This window comes from Rhodnius prolixus, unplaced genomic scaffold (assembly GCF_049639745.1).
Source record: "Rhodnius prolixus isolate KJV_2025 unplaced genomic scaffold, Rpr scaffold_9, whole genome shotgun sequence".
NCBI lineage: Eukaryota > Metazoa > Arthropoda > Insecta > Hemiptera > Reduviidae > Rhodnius > Rhodnius prolixus.
In genome coordinates this window covers 20562388-20582628 of record NW_027411604.1, presented here as the reverse complement: position 1 = coordinate 20582628, position 20241 = coordinate 20562388, and the positions used below count along the sequence as shown (strand labels likewise).

At 32.7% G+C, this 20241-nt stretch overlaps 1 protein-coding gene and 1 long non-coding RNA gene across 3 annotated transcripts in view; one reads left to right on the top strand and one right to left on the bottom strand.

The window, feature by feature from the left end:
- LOC141454028 (uncharacterized) overlaps positions 1-20241 on the bottom strand; it is a 772684-nt gene that overhangs the window by 64809 nt on the left and 687634 nt on the right. The window lies entirely within an intron of this gene.
- Positions 1548-9809, top strand: LOC141454308 (uncharacterized). The gene is made up of 3 exons (XR_012458614.1): positions 1548-1846; positions 1932-2113; positions 8682-9809. It is a non-coding gene; the product is annotated as an uncharacterized lncRNA (long non-coding RNA).

Sequence of the window (20241 nt, the reverse complement as noted above, 5' to 3'; positions counted from 1 at the left end):
TGCACTAAAAAAAGCTCCGGGCGCCAATAACCTCCGGCGCCTTAAATCATAAAAAAAAAAAAAAATAATAAGATGGTAAAGGCGTTGGGTATGGTGGGGATAAGGTAGAACTGTGTATATATACGTACAGTACAGTACGCCTGACATCTGTTCTAATGTTCTGACTAAAGTAGAATCACGCTTGACGGAGCGCAAAGCACTTGCTTGTAATTCTAGTGCGCTGAATAGCTTGCAATTTGTGATGTAGCACGTATACGTTTACAAAATTAGGTCATTTATAGATGCTGTTGTTTATCCTCCGACCAAAATATTAATTCCACCGTTTTCTTTCTCCTTTCCATCGAGGGAAAAGATTGCAAACGTGCATGACGTAGTTTAACATCAAAAAAACAAATTGGATTTTGAGGGCTGTGGCATTATCACGTCATTTATTTACATTTCAAACATTTTGCCTAAAAAATAAAAAGCAGTAACCTCCCCGTGGGGTTTTAATTGAGGTTCTTCCTTTCAAAAATCCACACTACACGAACATTTGTCCCTATTATGGGCTAATAAAATTTGTGCTTAAAATTGCGCTAAGCCTTCTTTTTTTTAAAAAAAAATTATTTAGGCGAAATTTGATAAAAACACTTTACTAAAAGTTTATCCATTAAACAACAAGAAACATCAACAGCAGTTCTACTTCCACTAACTGAAGACTCTTTAATAAACAGAACTGTCAGTAAACAGAAATGTCAATAAACAGAAATGTCAATAAACAGAACTGACAATGTTTACATTTAGTTTGAATAAATAAACTTAAATAGAAGAACAATAACTCTAAACACGCCTCTAATTCTTAGATTTCTTGGAAAAACAACATAATATACCCATAAAATTCAATATAATGTAAGCCTTAATATTTTGATCCTTCAACAATATCTTTCCAACCAAAATACTGGATCAAAGATTTCATTGAATTCAGATTTCCATGTCCCATTCAGCTTCTTTTTCTTCCACACACACATTTCCCTAACAAATCTTCTGTATCTCCTAATCCTTTTACAAAGAGAAATCTAAAATATATTTTCTTGAATAAGAAAAAGGAAAAGTACAAAGTACAGGAATGAAAATAAAGCTCTTTCCAAAGAGAGAAAGATTAATTCTTTTTGCACATATGTTATTTGATGGATTTTATTTAGTGGTTTTTTCCTTCCTTAAATCTTCTGTATTCAGATTTAATAAAAAAACTTGTTATATTTATTATCTTGTCTGTTACAGCTGTAAGAAAAAAGTATTGTTTTTACACAGAATTTGGTACTTAATACGTAGGCACTTTCGAATACAGCAGTGTTTTCGCAAACGCGTTAGTTTGACATAACGTGAAGAAAGCAGTTCACTTTGTAGCCAGTGAATTCAGGGCTATGTGTTGCACATTTAATTTAACAATGCAATCGGAAACATTGAAATGGAATCATAAAATATTTAGTACAGCGTATGTTGCTTTTACGTCCAACATATGGCGCTGTTTTTTTTTTTTTTTAAAAAAAACATGTTTTTACCTGGCACAGAGTTGATCTTTATATAATCTTGGAATATACAAATAAAAACGTGCCCGTATTCGAATGCAACGTTACGTCAAAATTTCAAAGCATTCAGTGAAGAACTTTTGCAGATTTTAAGATTTTGAATAAACGAACAATTACATTTTTATTTGTAAAGATATAATTTAATAACTGTCATTAAATGAACACGCGAAATAAAAATAAATTAATTCTAAAAATGGTAAAATGGTTATAAAAAAAAAAAAATAGATGTCAAAACTCAATTCAATGTGTCATGATTCAAACTAATTTCTTACTTAGAAGTAAGTTAAATAAAAAGTAAATAACCTATAAACTTCCATAGTTTCAAATACAAATGTTGTTAATAATTTAAATGAATTGTTTCAGTAAACATTTTGGAGAATGTGTGAGTATAATAATTGCTAAATGTTAGTGTGTTTATCAGTGGAATTATCCTTAGGCGGAATCCAGTCACTACCAACGTTTGTTTATAAGCGTTCTCTTTACAGTTTACACTGTTGTTCCAAATGAAATGTTTACACTGACAACTAAAACTCTCAGCTACATTTGTAAGTGATCGTAATACTTAAGTGATATGAACTTGACTGTTTCCATGGCCGCCATCCCCTCTACTCGATGCTTCTTCTTTGTGAATTTCTACCAATAATGATGTAACCTTCTCTCTGTAACTGACTGTTTACATTTGTTTATTTGACTTTAATACTTCTTGAAGATTACCTACACATTCTGTATTATACAATCAGTTTTAAACTATACAATCATTCATTACATTATACAATTAATTGTTTTTTCTCTTAGTTATTCTTTTTCTTCTCTTCAATCACTTTGTATCCTCAATAAAATCTATCCAATCATCTTTAAGATTACCAACAACAAAGTAAGCGCTCTCTCAGAGAAAATTAGCACTAACTGTGAGTATTATGAGAATTATCAAACTATGGATTAACGCTACATAAGGTTTTTAGTGTTTATTTATAAGCAGATAGAATGTTGTAGACACATATGTGTGCTAACTAACATTCATATAAGTGTTTGTAAGTATGTTTGTGTTAGCCTGCTAAAGACGGGTAAAACCTTCTTCCGTTAATATTGGCATACTAACTGCTGCTAAGCAGTTAGTATTCCCACGTAACTAACTAACTAGATGATGATTATGTCTATATAGCTCCTATACCATGTCTAGCTATCTATTCACTCATGTACGTACACATCATAGATGGAGAAACTTGACTGCATCTATCTATCTAAAAGGAAATGGTATGGGTGTAGTGGAAGGGCTTGTTTCCTGCATTGCTTCTACTATCAACGAACATCCCGTTCACTTTGCGGCACTCCTTGAGTTCATTACAACAAGGATTGAACAAATTGGGCTAGATATATAGATTGTGTGCAGTCTTTAGGAGCAATAGGCTTGAGAGGGAAATTGTTCCCACTAGAACTCTGCATTATACTATTATATAGAGAGATCTTCTTAACAAAAACTTACAGTTTAAAAATTAAGTACATATAATAATAATATATTTATTGCACATACTTAAGGTTACGGAGACCCTTTAGCAAGGAGTTTGCGTTTGAAAATATTTAAATAAACAAAAATAGTTGTAAATTATATATCAACGTTAGGATAAAAAAATAAAAAAAATAAACAGAAATAACCGCCAGTGCCATTAAAATATTATAAAAATAAAGAGCCAAACTACTGAGATACCAAATCTAGTACTAAATTGAAAAACTTATAAATACTTATAACTTAAATATAGACTTTACAAATATAAAAGAACTGAATAAATACTACTTTTAAGTTAATTTTGCTGTATTACAAAACATATTCGGCACATTTATGCATTAAATACAGTTAAAAGCAATATGTTTATTCAGTAATAATACGAAGCTATTCGTTAATATTGAAAGAACGCAACTTAAAAGCTCCAGTAGTATAATAATGCAAATCATTAACTTTCATCAAATTATCCATGGTAAAGTAAGAAGTTCATCCAGTCCACAATTGGTACCATAAAATTAAGTATAAGGGTTAATTAATCGACAAAAGGTACAGTAAGTATCTTAAATTTCATTCATACTTCAGCTCGTAATATAGAAACGTACGAAAAAAGCTTATTGTTTTATTTAAATATTATAAGTAATTTTACTGCATTAAATTTTAATTAATATCGTTTAGAATTTATTAGATGTTACGGACTCTTTTGGACAATATTTTTTTCCAAAAATAATAATAAGTAATAAATAAATCTTGGATTTAACTTACAATTTAACTACAAATTACGCACAAATGATATACAAATATTGAGGTTTCTTTGCCAAACCGCTAAACAAACAAAATAAATTTGATATCTTAGAGAGAGAGAGAGAGAGAGAATATAATAAACTAACATATGAGTCATGTAAATAGAAAATAAAATATATACAAATAATTCATTACTAAATTATAATTAAATGTCCCTTTAATTGTAATCCATTTAATTGTGTCCTTGTCGTTACAAGTTCATGCCTTTAGCAAATAAGAGTTTATTATTTTCCCTTAAATATTTAAAATGTTATTATTATTGTATTATTATTATTTTTGTTTACCAATTGTTTCAAAATTTTGATAAATGCTTTAAATTTATGAAGACCGAAGCATTTTTTATTTTATTTTCTATTTACATGACTCATATGTTAGTTTATTATATTCTCTCTCTCTCTCTCTCTAAGATATCAAATTTATTTTGTTTGTTTAGCGGTTTGGCAAAGAAACCTCAATTTTGAGAAAACTTTTGGTTAATGTAATAAAATATGCATATGTATTATAACGTGTACCTCTTTGGACTTTGTAATTTATATGAAATAGTTTTTCATTTTATAAGTTATGCTTTTTAAATTCATGATAGTGAAATCTTTGGGATTTCTGTAGATTAAAACAAAATGATGGGCCAGTTAGATGATGGCCAATTTATCTATCTAAAACGGAAGTTCCATTGTTTAAAAGAATATAATAAGTGGCTAACCTCTGCTCTAGTGGTGAAGCATTCTTTGTTAGCCAATTTGTATCAGATCGTCCATTCTTTTATAACCAATTTGTATTAGATCGTCCATTCTTTGATAGCCAATTTGTATTAGATCGTTCATTCTTTGTTAGCCAATTTGTATCAGATCGTCCATTCTTTTATAACCAATTTGTATTAGATCGTCCATTCTTTGATAGCCAATTTGTATCAGATCGTCCATTCTTTTATAACCAATTTGTATTAGATCGTCCATTCTTTGATAGCCAATTTGTATTAGATCGTCCATTCTTTGTTAGCCAATTTGTATTAGATCGTCCATTAATTGTTAGCCAATTTGTATTAGATCGTCTCTCTCGATTCTCTTAGGTCTTGGGCACACAGAAAGCGGTCTGTCGCGGCGGGCAGCGATCTCCGACCGAGACGGTCTAATTGTATTACACAATGTTGCATCATCTCTGTCAAACAGAACACGGTCTACCGCCGCGGGCTAGTCTTTGTCGCGACGACAAGCTATCTGGTAGTACAAAATTAGAGATTTCAACGTGACCGCCTTGCCACCTATTAATACGAAATAAAGATTCCAATGTCAAGAAACTTTATTACTCATTTTTAAATTTCATTCTCGCGACATACGAAGATACTAGAAGAACCAATCTTCATGTGACTCTAGTTCAATGCATAAGCGGTGGTATTCCCCTAATTGTTCTCTCTTCTTATTGATTTGATGCACCCAACTTCGTCTTTTCTTCTTTTTGCTTTGCAAAGCAAAGAAGAAAGCGACCAAACTGGACTAAGAAAAGAATCGCGTCTTGTGTGACGACCGCTGGATCGCTGCCCGCCGCGACAGACTGCTTTTTGTATGCCCAAGGGCTTACTCGTTAACTTGCAGAACAACAATCTCATGGACACCTCACTCTCCATTCTTACTACATGATCCAAACATAATAGTAGCAACTTCTAAAATTTTAGAGACACTTATTTCATCTTCCAGCTCTTTTATTGTATCTAATTTTCCACATATCTTCGTATCTTAAAATAAAAAGTAAAATAATATCTCAAAATTTCCCTTTCAAAAATATAAACAGTCGCAGTTTATATTAAATCTTTTTCTAATATCTGTCTCGTCCATTATCTAACCAATCTTTAGTACAGCGTTATTTCTGTTCTTCATTAAAAAGCTCGATCTAAAATGCTTGCCTATAACACGTAGCTGAACGGTTAATTACCCAGAATGCATCGGTTAAATTATTTTCTAAAATTATTAGGTGGGTCCACTAAGAAGATAACCGAAGAAAGTATTCGATCACAGCCAGTTTTTCACGTAATACTTGAATAGTTTCAGCAAGAATTTTATTGAAAATCTTTTGTTAAAGTAAATTTACCATTTTAGTTTTTAAAAAAACAAAAATATGCACAAATTAAAAAATATTTTTTCTATAAATAGAGGTTGGTAATATTTCAGAGTGTGAATGTAATTAATTAATATATTTGTTTTGATTTTGGCTTAAACCATTGTATGGTATTAGCAGTCCAAACATGAACATGAGGTTGGGCTAGTATTTTGTATGAGTATGGGTACGGTTTGGGTTTGTAGAATTGTGCGTCCGTGTGTAGGTAGTGTAATTACCTAAATGGTGTCCGTACTAGGATAAAGGTCCAACAGTAGCTCCTATCCAGCTAGAAATCCCATCAGAACCCACCGACCGTCAGTTCTCTCTACTACTACTACTAACACACTGGCAGGTTTTTGGTTGTTGATACTACTAAAAGCAATGCTGTCTATGTACCCAATACTATCGCACTAGGTTTTCCATCTGTATTACACCTTTCTCTTCAGTTGTAGGGAATAGCGCGTTTGCAGCGCTCTAGGGGGGAATGGCCAAGAGTGTGGGCGAGCTTTTACTCACTAATTTTAATTGCAACCTTACCCACACTCAGTCCAAAAGCTTCTGCTAGTATACCATGTGGCAAACCACCTGGTTCTTACTTGGGGACAATGAGTAGCATGAGAAAGACTCCATACTATTTCGCCATATCTCTTGGGAAATACATGCCACTGTGTGTGCGACTGTTACTCGGTAACACCCAAAGCTCTTTCACTTTATATATATATCTACGTCGTTTCTTACCATCCGGACTTCTCAACCATCGGTTTTCAGGATGGTTCCAGAGAGTCACTTGGGAAATACAATCTTATGCTTGGCGCTGTTCAAAGAATTATTCCATCTTTAGTTACAGCTTTTTTTTTGTGCATTCTTTTATTACAGAGCGTGCAGTGTACTATAGCTGTTACAAATATAGTGTATTTCTTGTTTCATACACGTCCATATCATTTTAAGAGGTTTTTCAAAATGACTAATCAGGGACGAGTGAAGTGAAATTAGAGTCCAGGCCAAAAAAAAAAAATATTTTGAAGTCCTTACCGGTTACTTTCAACATTTAACAACATTTTTTACGCATTCTCATAATTTAAGAGAATATATGTATAATTTATAGAATTTCTAGGGTAGTGTAAGAAGCGCGTACAGAAGGAAGAAGAAGACGCGGCCGCCCTCGAAGGACATGGGAAGAAGAAATAAGAGAGAGAACCTGTTGGAGAAGGAAGTAAAATGGAGGAAGGTGAAGGAGCTGGCCAGGGATAGGAGTGAATGAAGAAGATTATGTAAGGCCTCAACACGGCCTAGGCGCTAGAAGAGGATAGAAGATGATGTTTTTTTACGCAGCGTAAAATTTTTTTAACAAAAACTTTATCCAAATTAACAGCTGAAGGCGCAGTTTCCTCAGCAACAAGTAAAGCAGATGACTTCCAGCCTACTACCTATCAGTGGCTCTCCAACGAGACAATGACTGGGCTGCGCCAGTTTCAATCGATGGTTGAGATTGTCGTCAGGAACAGTAAAAAGAGATTGCTGGATTGGGATATGCAGAAAGACCAGCGAAAATCTTCTTATAACCAGCGAAAATTAGATCTTGCTAAAAATACGAGCGAATGATATTTGCTTAGAGACCATAACATGGAGCATTAGTTGTACAGCATAGAACTTATTTATTTATTGTTTTTTTGTGGCCTTGTTTGAACATTAACCATTACTTTATATGAGGGCTGGAAAAACCAACATATTGGTACCGCACAGTTCCTGTTGGCTCCTAATGCCTCAATTTACCTATATGTTGGTGGAAAAGAACCAGCCCTATCTTTTCCCAATATTCAATTTGAGGAATAGCCCAGCCTCTTTCACTTCTTTCTTCATCATGACTGCCATTCTTCTTCTACATTCTGCTTCGTGGCTTCCATGAGCTAAGGATATCTTGAGCGCTGTGTACTGACTTATTCTTTCCTAGAACAACACAATGATCTCTGAATGTGACTTCGTTATTTGATTTGAGCTTAGAGTGGTGTAATTAGTAGTGTAGTTATGATAGTATTTGTGTTAGTAGTTAAGAACTAAAATCGAAACTATGGAGTCTCCATGCATCCTATATTTTTATTTTATTCCCTCTAAGGAATTTGTAAATAATTCGTAGCGCATCAGGATTCATTATAGCTAAAATACCTTTAGCGCTACACGGAAATCGTACATGTGTTGCCAATTCCTGTAGGAACTTGTCTCTATTTCTGTTATATCTGCTGCATCTAATGAGGAGATGATCGATGACCCCATCCACCCCGCTACTGCAATCACATTTAGGACTATCTAATAATTTAATTTTATGCAGCTGCTGATTTGTCAGATTATGAGCATAGAATTTGTGTCTGTAGAGTTTGCGTCTGTAGATTTGGAAATGCTTGATTGAATCCCACATTAAAATTCTCAAAACGAAATCAGTTTCAGTAGCACGTTATATTATTAGTACTTTGTTTAGCGTCAATTGTGGGGTTTTGCCAGTAGTTAATCTTTTAAGCCGTGTATGGGGATTCCAAGTCAAACGTTTGTCTTCAAATAGTCCTTGGTAACAGTACAGTATCAGTACAAAGTACATTCTGATTGTAGCACTGGAGAACCGTTGGCATGACTAAGAGTGAAGGTTGTGTTCCGACATTTTTGAAAGTTTAATTTCATTTTTCCATTTTTTTTAAATCATCTTCTGGAGAATTTAAATGTTGTTGCAGAAAGCGGGTAGATTGGAACTGGATCTGAGTGTGGAGAAAGGATGGCTACTTGAAGATGGTGGTGGTGTCTGGAAGAGTTGGAAGATCTGAAGATAATATTGTAAATAGAATAGGTCTAAGTATAGTTTACTGAAAAACCAGATGTCTCGGTTAGAAAGGTGAGACGCACAGATTAAGTAGTAGGTGTGAAGGGTCATAGTTTCGAGTATCCACAGTAAGCCTGGATGCCAAATCCGATCAAAAAATGGTAGCGCCTTTTTCAAGAGCTATGATCAACTAAGCTGTGACATTGATGAATTTATAAAGTGAAAGTTACAGAATCCAAATTGATGGTCAGGTAAGATACTTTGAGAATCCGAAAATTGGGCAGAGTCGATTAAGAAGTAGTTTCTCAAGAATTTGGCCAATTAGGGCAAGAAGACTTATTCACGATTAAACGTTTTTAGATGGCTTAGTTTATTAGGTTTAGGAATCATTTGAACTATGGGAATTGCCACTGAATTGAAAAACTAGGTGGTTTGGAGAACAGAAATTGTATACAGATGTGAGAAGAATTACAGCTTATTTAGAAAGGAATTTTGCATGTAGATAAGGCATTTGAGGAAGTTCAATCAAAACATTTCTTGAATGCAGATGTTTCGAAGAGAGTAAATGCTTTTGGAGGCAGATAGTGCTGAAGAGGAATAGAGAAATGGTCTAATATTGATTGCGAATAAGTTTGACTTTTATTCGTCAGATTGGGCCCAATTATTGTCGTTGTTGCGTAAAGCGGATGTATTATCTCTTTATTTTTTTGGCACTCAGGATCTCCTCCTTGCAAGATTGAACAAAATACAGCAACCTTACCAATCTGCAATAGAGGATTCCACAACTGATTCACCTATCCTGCTGAAATCAAGGTCAACAAGGAATGCTTTATTCTATTTATTATTTATTAGCGCTCTTAAACTGAACAAAAAATAAATAAATAAATAAAATAAAAAAATAAATGTGCACCCTTCTTTCTCAAAATGAAGGTAAACTAAGACTAAACGTACCTTATCTAATTTAATTTAATATTACTCCAATCGCGTGTAAAATACCTTTTATTTTATCAATAATTGGCCTTTATTGCCTTGGTACAGAATTGAGAACCTTTTTTTTTTATTTCAGACATATTGTGTGACTCCTAGGATCTTGTATGAGGAATCTTTCTGAAATGGCGGTAATTATTTGGTACATTAAAATCATTTTTCTTGTTAGCAAACAATATTCTTTTAATTCATTAAAAAACAAACAAAAAAAGTGGGCAACAATTGTTTTTAATCAACTACTTTTAATTGAAATCAACAAAAAATTCAAAAAGTGATCAACACTGGAGTCTAAAATATCCGCCACTGGCAGCACCACTAGCTAGAGATGATGTGAGAACATTCTAGCGAGAAACTGTTGTACTAATTCTTAGTTCAAATTTTCCGTCATTTTTTGGTATTATTAGAGAAATGATAAGCATTAAAAGTTATTAGTCGGAAAAGTATACAAAAATGTTCATAACTTTAAAATGGACGAAATGGAATTTCCCCCCCCCCCCAAAAAAAAAAGAAAAAAAAAGCTCCTTAACTTTCATCAAATTCCCATTTTATTGAATTTCAAATTTCTTGAGAAACGAATATTGAATAAAATTATAAAACATTTTACAAAGAGGAAAAAACAGCTAGTCAATTCATGAGAGAATTTTTTAGAAGAACCCATCAGTACATAAAAGATAGTTATTCATTCTAGCGACAAAAACATGAACTAAATAAATCCTGTTGTGCCCGCTAGATAGCATAACAGTACAGATGTGTGCGCTGTATAAACACGTGCTCAACAGCTGAGATATTGAATTCTGTAACCTCTCGCTGGACATTCTAATTGTAAACGCAGCTAATGTACACATGCATCAATAGTGCTATCTGTAAATTTAACAAATAAAACATGTTTAAATTTAATATTTTTCAAAACAATTTCATTTAATTTAACCCAGTTTTGTCTTCAATTTCAGCCTTAAACTCGATCTGTTTTAAAATATTCTCGTATTTTCTTTCGCCCTTACCCGTTAATTTCGTATTTTTTATTCATTTCGGATTTAGAAGTTTACACAAATTTGCACACAATATTGCAGGAGCCACAGTGGTTCTTTGCGGTAACTTCGGACTAGATATTCCCTAATAAAATCTGGATTAAATTTTATGCTGTTAGAACGTAACTGTTATTCTTCGATGACCATTTGTTCTCTAGTTTTTTTTTAACAACAGAACTGTGGTCCTTAGTACTAAAACTGTAAGATACCTTGCACTATACATGGACAAACGTTTGACCTGGAATCCACATTCATCCCTTAAAAAGACAAGAACTAAATAAACATTTGAGCTTCCAGTGGCCTCACCAAGTGTTCGCATTGTTATAAAAAAAATAAAAACGCTGAATAGACGGGAGGACTAAATATTTTAAGCCATAAAGAGTAAGGCTACAACCTTCAGGCAACATGTTTGACAGACGATCATAATTGACGCTAAACAACGCAAAGCACCTAGATATACTGAAGCCTAATTGGATTTAGACACACCTACAATGGGGTTCAACCAATCTAATTTCTCCACACTCGTACGTCACAAATTCTACGCTGCATAACCAATCTCCATACTACGTCTCCAACAAAACCGATCTAAAAATCAACCTTTCACTCAAGGCCTAATCTTCGCCCAATACAAATTAAGTTTAACTCGCGGCCTTTCCGCACATCCCTGCCCTCTCATTGACCAGTTTTTATCTTGTAACATTTGCTTTTCAAACTTTATCTGTTTCTTGAAACGACGCTGGCCACGCGATTTACTCGGCGGTAGGAGTAGAAGAACCGATTATTCATAAAAAGAAAAAATAAAAAATAAACACATATCTTTAGACATATTGTCAGGCCATCATTTAAAGGCTAAAACAAAGTTTTAACAAACATAGTCATGTTTTTTTCTTTAATATGACATAATAACGAGCCATCTTGTAGCATGCTCTTGTTGACAAAGTTAACACCTAAAATATGTGTAGGTGACAGTGTATACTTGGCTTAAAACAATAGCTTGAAAAGAGAACTATATTAATATTTAAATTACCCAAATGAATAATTCAGCATTATTCCAACAGTGTCCTCCTAGGTAGTAGGATAAGTCAGGTTAGTGTACAGACAGATATGGGTAGGTAAATGTTAAATAACATTCACCACGCTAAAATTGGACAATGAAAACATGAATGCTAGGCGAGATAACGTAACCTCCCATGCCTTCCGACACTGGCATCAAACTAAATAGGTTATCTACGCTTTGGCATTTACACATTCACCGAACAACTACTAAAACCGCTAAATTCAATTCAATTTCATTGGCCGTTTATCCAGCTTGAAATTTTGTAAAATAGTTATTAGATATTGGCTGGTATTGATGCGCTGGAATTAACTAAATGTTCATCCTACATTGTTATATAAATTTAGGCTGTGCAAAATATTAAATGCTACAACCTGGTTTGTAAATTGTTACCTCTTAAATTACAAGAGGAAGATTAATTGGCAATGGCCAGAGAAAGTCTTCATTTAATAAAGATTGTATTGGTTCTGTACGTTTCGGGTACAGTCGTGCTCTGATTATTGCAATATTTTTAATTAGAGATTATTTTACCACTCATTTAGTGCAACCCTATTTAGAGAGTCTTCGCTTAGAAATTTTGTTTAATATATAGCATTTTATAGCATTATTTCGTAGAGATTATTTATTACATAATATTTTATATTTAATATTTATTTTATAGTATTTATAACATTATTTAGTCGAGTATGTTATACATTGTGTATTTTATAGTATTTATTTGTTTTGTTTTGATATAGTATTTATAACTTAATTTTGTAGAGATTGTTATACACTTCTATTAGGTATTTGTTTTGTTTTGTTATAGTATTTATAAATTTATAACATTATTTTGTAGAGATTGTTATACACTTCTATTAGGTATTTATTTGTTTTGTTTTGTTATAGTATTTATAACATTATTTAGTCGAGTTTGTTATACATTGTGTATTTTATAGTATTTATTTGTTTTGTTTTGATATAGTATTTATAACTTAATTTTGTAGAGATTGTTATACACTTCTATTAGGCATTTGTTTTGTTTTGTATTTATAACATTATTTTGAAGAGATTGTTAAACACTTCTATTAGGTATTTATTTGTTTTGTTTTGTTATAGTATTTATAACATTATTTAGTCGAGTTTGTTATACTTTGTGCATTTTATAGTATTTGTTTTTTTTTTTGCATTTATTTACTTTGCAGTATTCATAGTATACAATGTCACCTCATACATTAAGTAACGTAGTAGCTAGCAGTAATAATGGTGGACCGTTTAATTACTGTATATGTATAGTAGAAGTTCTTAAGGCATAATGACCATAGCAGTTATGTGCCTTAAAAAAAAAGAAAAATACTTCTAGGCACAACCCATTTCTTTACTTCGTTCTCATTGGGTTAAAGTTGTTCGAAAAAGATCCTATTAATTTCTTTTAAACTTTGACTGCGCCTTAAATTCGTGTAGGTGATTTTATATTCAACAGCTTTTCAATGCAAACTCCACTTGATCGGATTTCCAAGAGAGGTTATAAAGAGGTTCCTCGAAAATACTGTTGATCGTGCTGTACCAAACATGCCTACAGTAAATAAAATCTTAAGACCAGCGCGCACTCTTTGGTCATTTTGTTCCGGGAATATCCTGCTGTTATATTTTAATAGACGTAGCTTTTCATTCGGAAACCCATGAAGCGGAAAAAAAAAATCGTTTGCTACTGTTTTAGAAGGATCCAGCTTCAGCTTTTTCCATCTTTGGAACCACTTTGACCATTTTATTGTTTGCGTAAGTGGCTAAAATCGTTCGGGAAGGTCCTGGATTGAAGATTAGAGGGGAATCATGATTGACTTTTGCGCGAATCTGTCGTTTAGCAATCTTGTTTTTTTTTTTTTTTTAAAAAAAAAAACAAAATATGGTAGATTTAAAATTTAAAAAAAAAGAACAATTTGTACAAACAAATTATTTAAACAATATGTGGCTGGATTATAGTTTCACTCACGTTTAATAACATTAAATCTTTTACAAGATTGCAGAGAAACAAATCTGGTAGATTGGAGCAAATATTAGGAAGTAAGCAGCTTAGTGGGTTTACCACAGCGTGCGTGTACAATCCTGTTTAAAGGAGGTCTAAAAATTCTACAAGCAGGTTAGGATAGTAAAGTGTTGCATTTTCACAATGAAAAGGAAAAAAAAGGAGTAGAATAGAGAAGAAAATTCTTAAGCCAAGCTTGATTTTTCTCTCTCTCTCCTAAGCGACAGACTTTTCCGAAAGCAAGAAAAGGGAAAACCCATCCTGAACTTCATTCAATGCAAATGGTAAACTTGCTGTATATTTTCGTCCAGATACCGACTTTCGGCAAAAGGAGGAAGAGAAGATATTTTCAACTTCTATTACTATTTTGCCTTCTTCTTCTAGTTTTTTTTTCCCCTTCAGAATCGCCTGTTATTAAAGTAATACTCTAACCCCACCAGGACGGAACACCAGAGGATCTTCTTTCCTTCGAATATTTTCCATACTTTTCACACTTGGTATCTGCTCTTCTTATCCTTTTGTTGAGTTCTTGCGCCAAATGGTTCCAACATATACATGGCGTTTTATACATATTATAAACACTCCTCTAGCCGGCTTTATTTCTAGCAAATATTGAGTCGCCCGTGAACCAAAATGACGAGCCCTAACCAGTGGCGTAACTAGATTTTTTAGGCCCATAAGCAAATTCTAACCAAGGAGCCCCTACTAACATTTCTTTTATTTCAACTGTTTATCTCTTTAAAAAAAACTTACAGTTTAAAATGTTAAGTATAAGGGTTGATTAAACGCCAAAAGGTACACAAATCAGCAGTACCCAACATTTTATTAATACTTCATTAATTTTTTTTTTTATGATTTAAGGCGCGTCAACATCTAAGGTTATTGGCGCCCGGAGCTTTTTCCAGTGCACTGCCGGCCTCCGGACAGTGTTCTCTCGTTACAGACAACACTGTCCATCACCGGACAGTGAGCTGTAAGAAGCTTCTAGGAAGAGAAAATCTAAGGGTCAGCAGCTGGATTCGAACCCGGGACCTCCGCGTGGGAGTCCAGTATGCTAACCTCATAGCTAATCCCTTCCCTAATACTTCATTAATATTTAAGTAATTTTACTGCTTTAATTTTCATTAATATTTTTTAGAATTTATTAGATGTCACAGACCCTTATGCTGGCCATTTTGATCTACAAAATATTTGTTCAATTAGCACTGCAGATTGCCTGTAATATCTAGTTATTTACAAGTATAGTAATCAAACTGTTAATTACAGGTTAAAAAGAAAATCGTTATAAAAAATAAAAAAAAATATGGGGCTAAAAAATTCAAAACCTTTTTTTAAAAATGCTCACACCAACTTACATCAATGATTTTGTTTATTTTATTTATTTATTTTTATTTTTAAATAAAAATCTTCAGTTTAAGTTCATTCTTCGATTAAAGTAATTGTTATTTTATGAAGTAGTCAAACGTTTATAATAATAGGTAATAATTATCTGGCTTTATCGCAAATAATATAGTTTTCTTCAGTTACATTCTCAATCTAGGTATTCAACCCACAATGTTGTATACTATATGTAATATAAAGTAAATAAGATATGCATATTTTTAGGACAGCTAATTATTCCAGTATTTTACTATAAGTAAAATTAGAGGGACTAAATTAAATTGCAATTGAGAAATCAATAATTGTTGTTGAATAATCTACTTGTTATTAACTGTGTGTTATTTGTGTTCACGAATATTTCGGTAAGACCAATTCAAGACAGTAGCCTACTCTAACTTTGTCTTTTTCTACTTTAACATGCATGTACGTATATATGATTTATCATAATTATAAGAAAAAAATATTATAAATGAAGTGGCCAGCACAAGGGTCTGTGACATCTAATAAATTCTAAAAAATATTAATGAAAATTAAAGCAGTAAAATTACTTAAATATTAATGAAGTATTAATGAAATGTTGGGTACTCGCTGATTTGTGTACCTTTTGGCGTTTAATCAACCCTTATACTTAACATTTTAAACTGTAAGTTTTTGTTAAAGAGATTTTTGTACCTTTTGGATAGATTTTCATTTTTGCCTATTTTGCAATGTTACATATCTGCTTTACAGATTTTTTTAAAATTTGGAATGAACAATTCTATCATTATAAACTGATAAGGTGTTAAGTCGGAACCGTAACTACCACCTAAAAATATCTAAGAGCATTTCTGGATAGCTATGAGATGTGGGGAAACAGAGACCATTCCTATTTTTTTTTTTTTTTTTGAGTCAAATTGACTCCGGATTGGCAATGCAGTGTGAATGTTATTTATCCTGTTACAGCATTTACAAATAATTTTGCCACTTATCTCTCATTTCCATTTGAAAAATTTAGAAATTAAATGGGTGCTGCTATAAACATTTGTAATTCGAGTCTTTAAGAGTGATTTAAAAAAAAACGCGGTCATAAAAAACATAATTCAAAGAAAAACCTCATTATTTCATTGCAAGTTGTAAAGAATTAATTAAATAAACTAATTTTAATAATGATATAAAGAATTCTTTGCGTGAGTTATAAAGTTAATTATATTCTTGTTGGGCGTTATATTATCTCATATATTTTATGTATGTGAGCTAGTTTCTAGTTAAATATCGTCATTACACATGCATGTACTCGTATATGTTCGTGCAGTATGAAAAAAAGTGGAGAATATTGCGTTATATGATCATGATTCTCCAGAGATATACACACTGAAAATACAAACAGTAACTAAAAATATTACCTTCCTTGTATACACAAATGAAACGGACACATTTGTTTGTCACTGGAGTATTTTTAGTACCAATTTACATTCTTTACTTGATTTTAGACACTTTTAAGGACAATTGAAAGTGAAAATTCTAATTTGTTAGCGTTGTTTTCATTACAATCAACGTTAAATTCTTGTAAAGTGAGTTCGAGTGATGCCCATTTTTGTATTTAAACTCGCTTTTACTGGGGAAACAATGTTTATAAATAAAAATATTATTAATATTTTTTATAAATAACTTGCAATTTAAGCTTTTAAAAACCTCAAAAATGAATTTATTTTATTTTTTTTATAAAACCCAATAGATAAAAGTTAATTCGAGCTACGAGGGTCGTTTGAAAAGTCCGTGCAAAAATAAAAACTACTTAATTTTTTGGGGTAAACCTTTTTTATTTTTCAACATAGTCTCCTTTTAGGCTTATACACTTCGTCCAACGCTGCTCTAGTTTGTTGATCCCTTCCGAATAATAGGATTTGTCCAAGTCTGAAAAATAGCCATTCGTTTCTGCAATCACCTCCTCGTTTGAATAAAATCTTTTTCCCGCCAGCCATTTCTTCATATTGGGGAACAAATAGTAGTCCGAGAGAGCCAAGTCTGGAGAATAGGGGGGATGTGAAACGAGTTGGAACCCTATTTCCATTAATTTTGCGACCACAACTGTTGAGGTGTGAGCTGGTGGGTTGTCGTGATGGAAAAGGACTTTTTTGTGGGTCAATCGTGGGCGTTTTTCTTGCAGCTCGGTTTTCAAATGGTCCAATAACGATGAATAATATGCACCTGTAATAGTTTTACCTTTTTCCAGATAGTCGATGAGGATTATTCCTTGCGAATCCCAAAAGACAGTCGCCATAATCTTTCCGGCCGAAGGAACGGTCTTCGCCTTTTTTGGCGTAGATTCCCCCTTGGTAACCCATTGTTTAGATTGTTCTTTGGTCTCAGGAGTGTAGTGATGTATCCATGTTTCTTCCACAGTGACGAAACGACGCTTAAAGTCCTGCGGATTCTTCTGGAACAGCTGCAAACCGTCCTTGCAACACTTCACACGATTTCGTTTTTGGTCAAGCGTGAGCAATCGCGGCACCCATCTTGCAGATAGCTTTGTCATGTCCAAATGTTGATGCAAAATATTATGTACCCGTTCATTCGAGATGCCCCCAGCACTAGCAATCTCACGCTCCTTCACTCTTCTGTCATCCATCACCATATCATGGATTTTATCAATGATTTCTGGAGTAGTAACCTCAACAGGGCGTCCAGAACGTTCAGCGTCACTTGTGCCCACATGGACACTCCGAAAATTTTGAAACCACTTATAAACTGTTCTAATCGAAGGTGCAGAGTCACCATAATGTTTATCAAGCTTCTCTTTAGTCTCCTGAGGCGTTTTGCCTTTCATAAAGTAGTGTTTAATCAACACACGAAATTCTTTTTCGTCCATTTTTTCAAAATCACTCGACTTCCTCGATTCAAACGAATGCCAAACACAAAGAAATAGACCGATCTGGCTGAAACTTGGTGTGTGTTCTTCCAAGAGATGCTACTAACTAAACATAACCTCGATACGCGCCAGTGGTGCTATCTCTCTGACTTTGCACGGACTTTTCAAACGACCCTCGTATTTTACTCTTCCAACAAAAGAAAGGTAACAACTTAAGATGTAAAATGCACTCCACTATAGCAGGAAATATACTGGTATAAAAGCAAGCAGTTTTTTATTTAAATATATAATATATATGTATGTATTTAAATTCACAAACAATGCATTTCTTAAATAAGATTTTCCCTGATTTAGGAACCAGAGAAACTGATATTTCGGAAATTTAACAAGATAAAGACACTTTCGTTTCCTAGTAATATGAATATGTCATTGCTTAAGCTCGAAAGCTGTTAATGTGCACATTATCTAGCTAATCTGCAAATTAACTGATTTGCTACAGTAACGTGCGGGATCAAGAGTTTTCCTCATAGATAATGTACATATTAACGTCTTCCATATAGTTAAAATTCAAAAGTAATGCATAGTACCCAAATGTCGATGAAGGTGACACTATAAGAATTAAAATACCCGAAGTAGGCAGAGTCAAAACTGATGGCCGCTCGAATTTAGCTGTGGTTCTTAGTAAAACAGAGGATGGCTGCTATAAACTTGGTACAAAAATGGGTATTTAAAAACAGTTGTATGCAAATTCAGAATTCAGTGTTTGCAAAGAGAGCTTTTTTAAAAAAAAAAAAACGAAAGAAGATGTCCCTGCTGTAGAAATATCTTTAGATCAAACAGCAATCAAAACAATCCCTTGGTTCTTGGCCCCAGGGTTGTAGAAAGTATGACTGCAACTCTAAATATACCACAAATAGGTGTGCTTATCGCAAAAACCAATCTATATGAAATTCAAAGTGTCACCAATCTTTAGATTGCTAATAAGAAAGCAATATACTTTTGCAAATTCATTTTTTTGCAACGATGTAGGGAAGTTCTCATTACTCAATTAAAATCAGCTGTGTAATGCCCAACTTCCCACACTAGTGGAGGGAAATTCCCATTAGTGTCACTTTCCGCACAAGTGAGTGGAAAAACTTTATTTTGCTTCCTTGATATAAGAAGTTTTGTTATTAACATATATATTTTCTGTAAAACTTTAATAAGCTTATTTAACGTACCTAAATAATTAAAAAACGAATATTAAAAAATAAAATAAAAATTGAAAGGAATATAGAAATAAAAATAATACTTTAATAAATAATTAGATATTTTTAATTATAACAGTTAAAAAGGTTATAGTGTTATCTTATAGAAATTTAAAATGGATTCTAGTGATGCCTGTTTAGAAAACACTCCTCCATCAATAAAAGAAACAGCAGAAAATGTAATAAGTAATGTAAATACGTAAGTAATGTAAATAATTGTAATATAACAATAAATGTTTATAATAAATAAATTACTTTTTGTAGACAATAAAATGAAATTTTTAATTTTATTAGTTAATAAATGGTTGCAGAAAAAATATAATATTTAACTCTAGTGTAAAGTATTTTCCTCACACTCGGCAATTTGCACTTGCACTCGCATCGCTTCGCTCGCTCGTGCGTGCAAACCCTGCCTCGCGTGAGGAAAAGTACTACTTTCCACACTTGTTAAATAAATAACTATTTCTTAATTATAATAATATTTTAAACAGATTGATTCTTTGTATTATAGTTTTTTGTTTAATTGAACTGATTGATTGTATTAACTTGATTCTTTAGACACTGAAAGAGAAGTAATTAAAATTATATTAATTTAAGCGTACAGAAACGTTGCTGATGTGTTCCAGCAAAGATATTATTTTTCACTTCAACGAGTGCCTAGTAGGTAATGTGCAGATTACCTAGGTAATTTGAGAAATGAAACAATTTTCGGCAATTTCACTCTAGTCTATCTGCACATTTACCTAGATAATCTGTAGAATAACTGATTTCTGCACTTTACCGGTTACACATACTTCAATTTCCTAATAGTTTTAAGAGTTGTGGAAGGCCAGTAACAGAAATTTCCATAATAAAAACGTTCTACAAGTAATAAAAAAATTAATTATTTCATTCAGTAATAAATTAAATGTTTATTTTCATTTAAGAT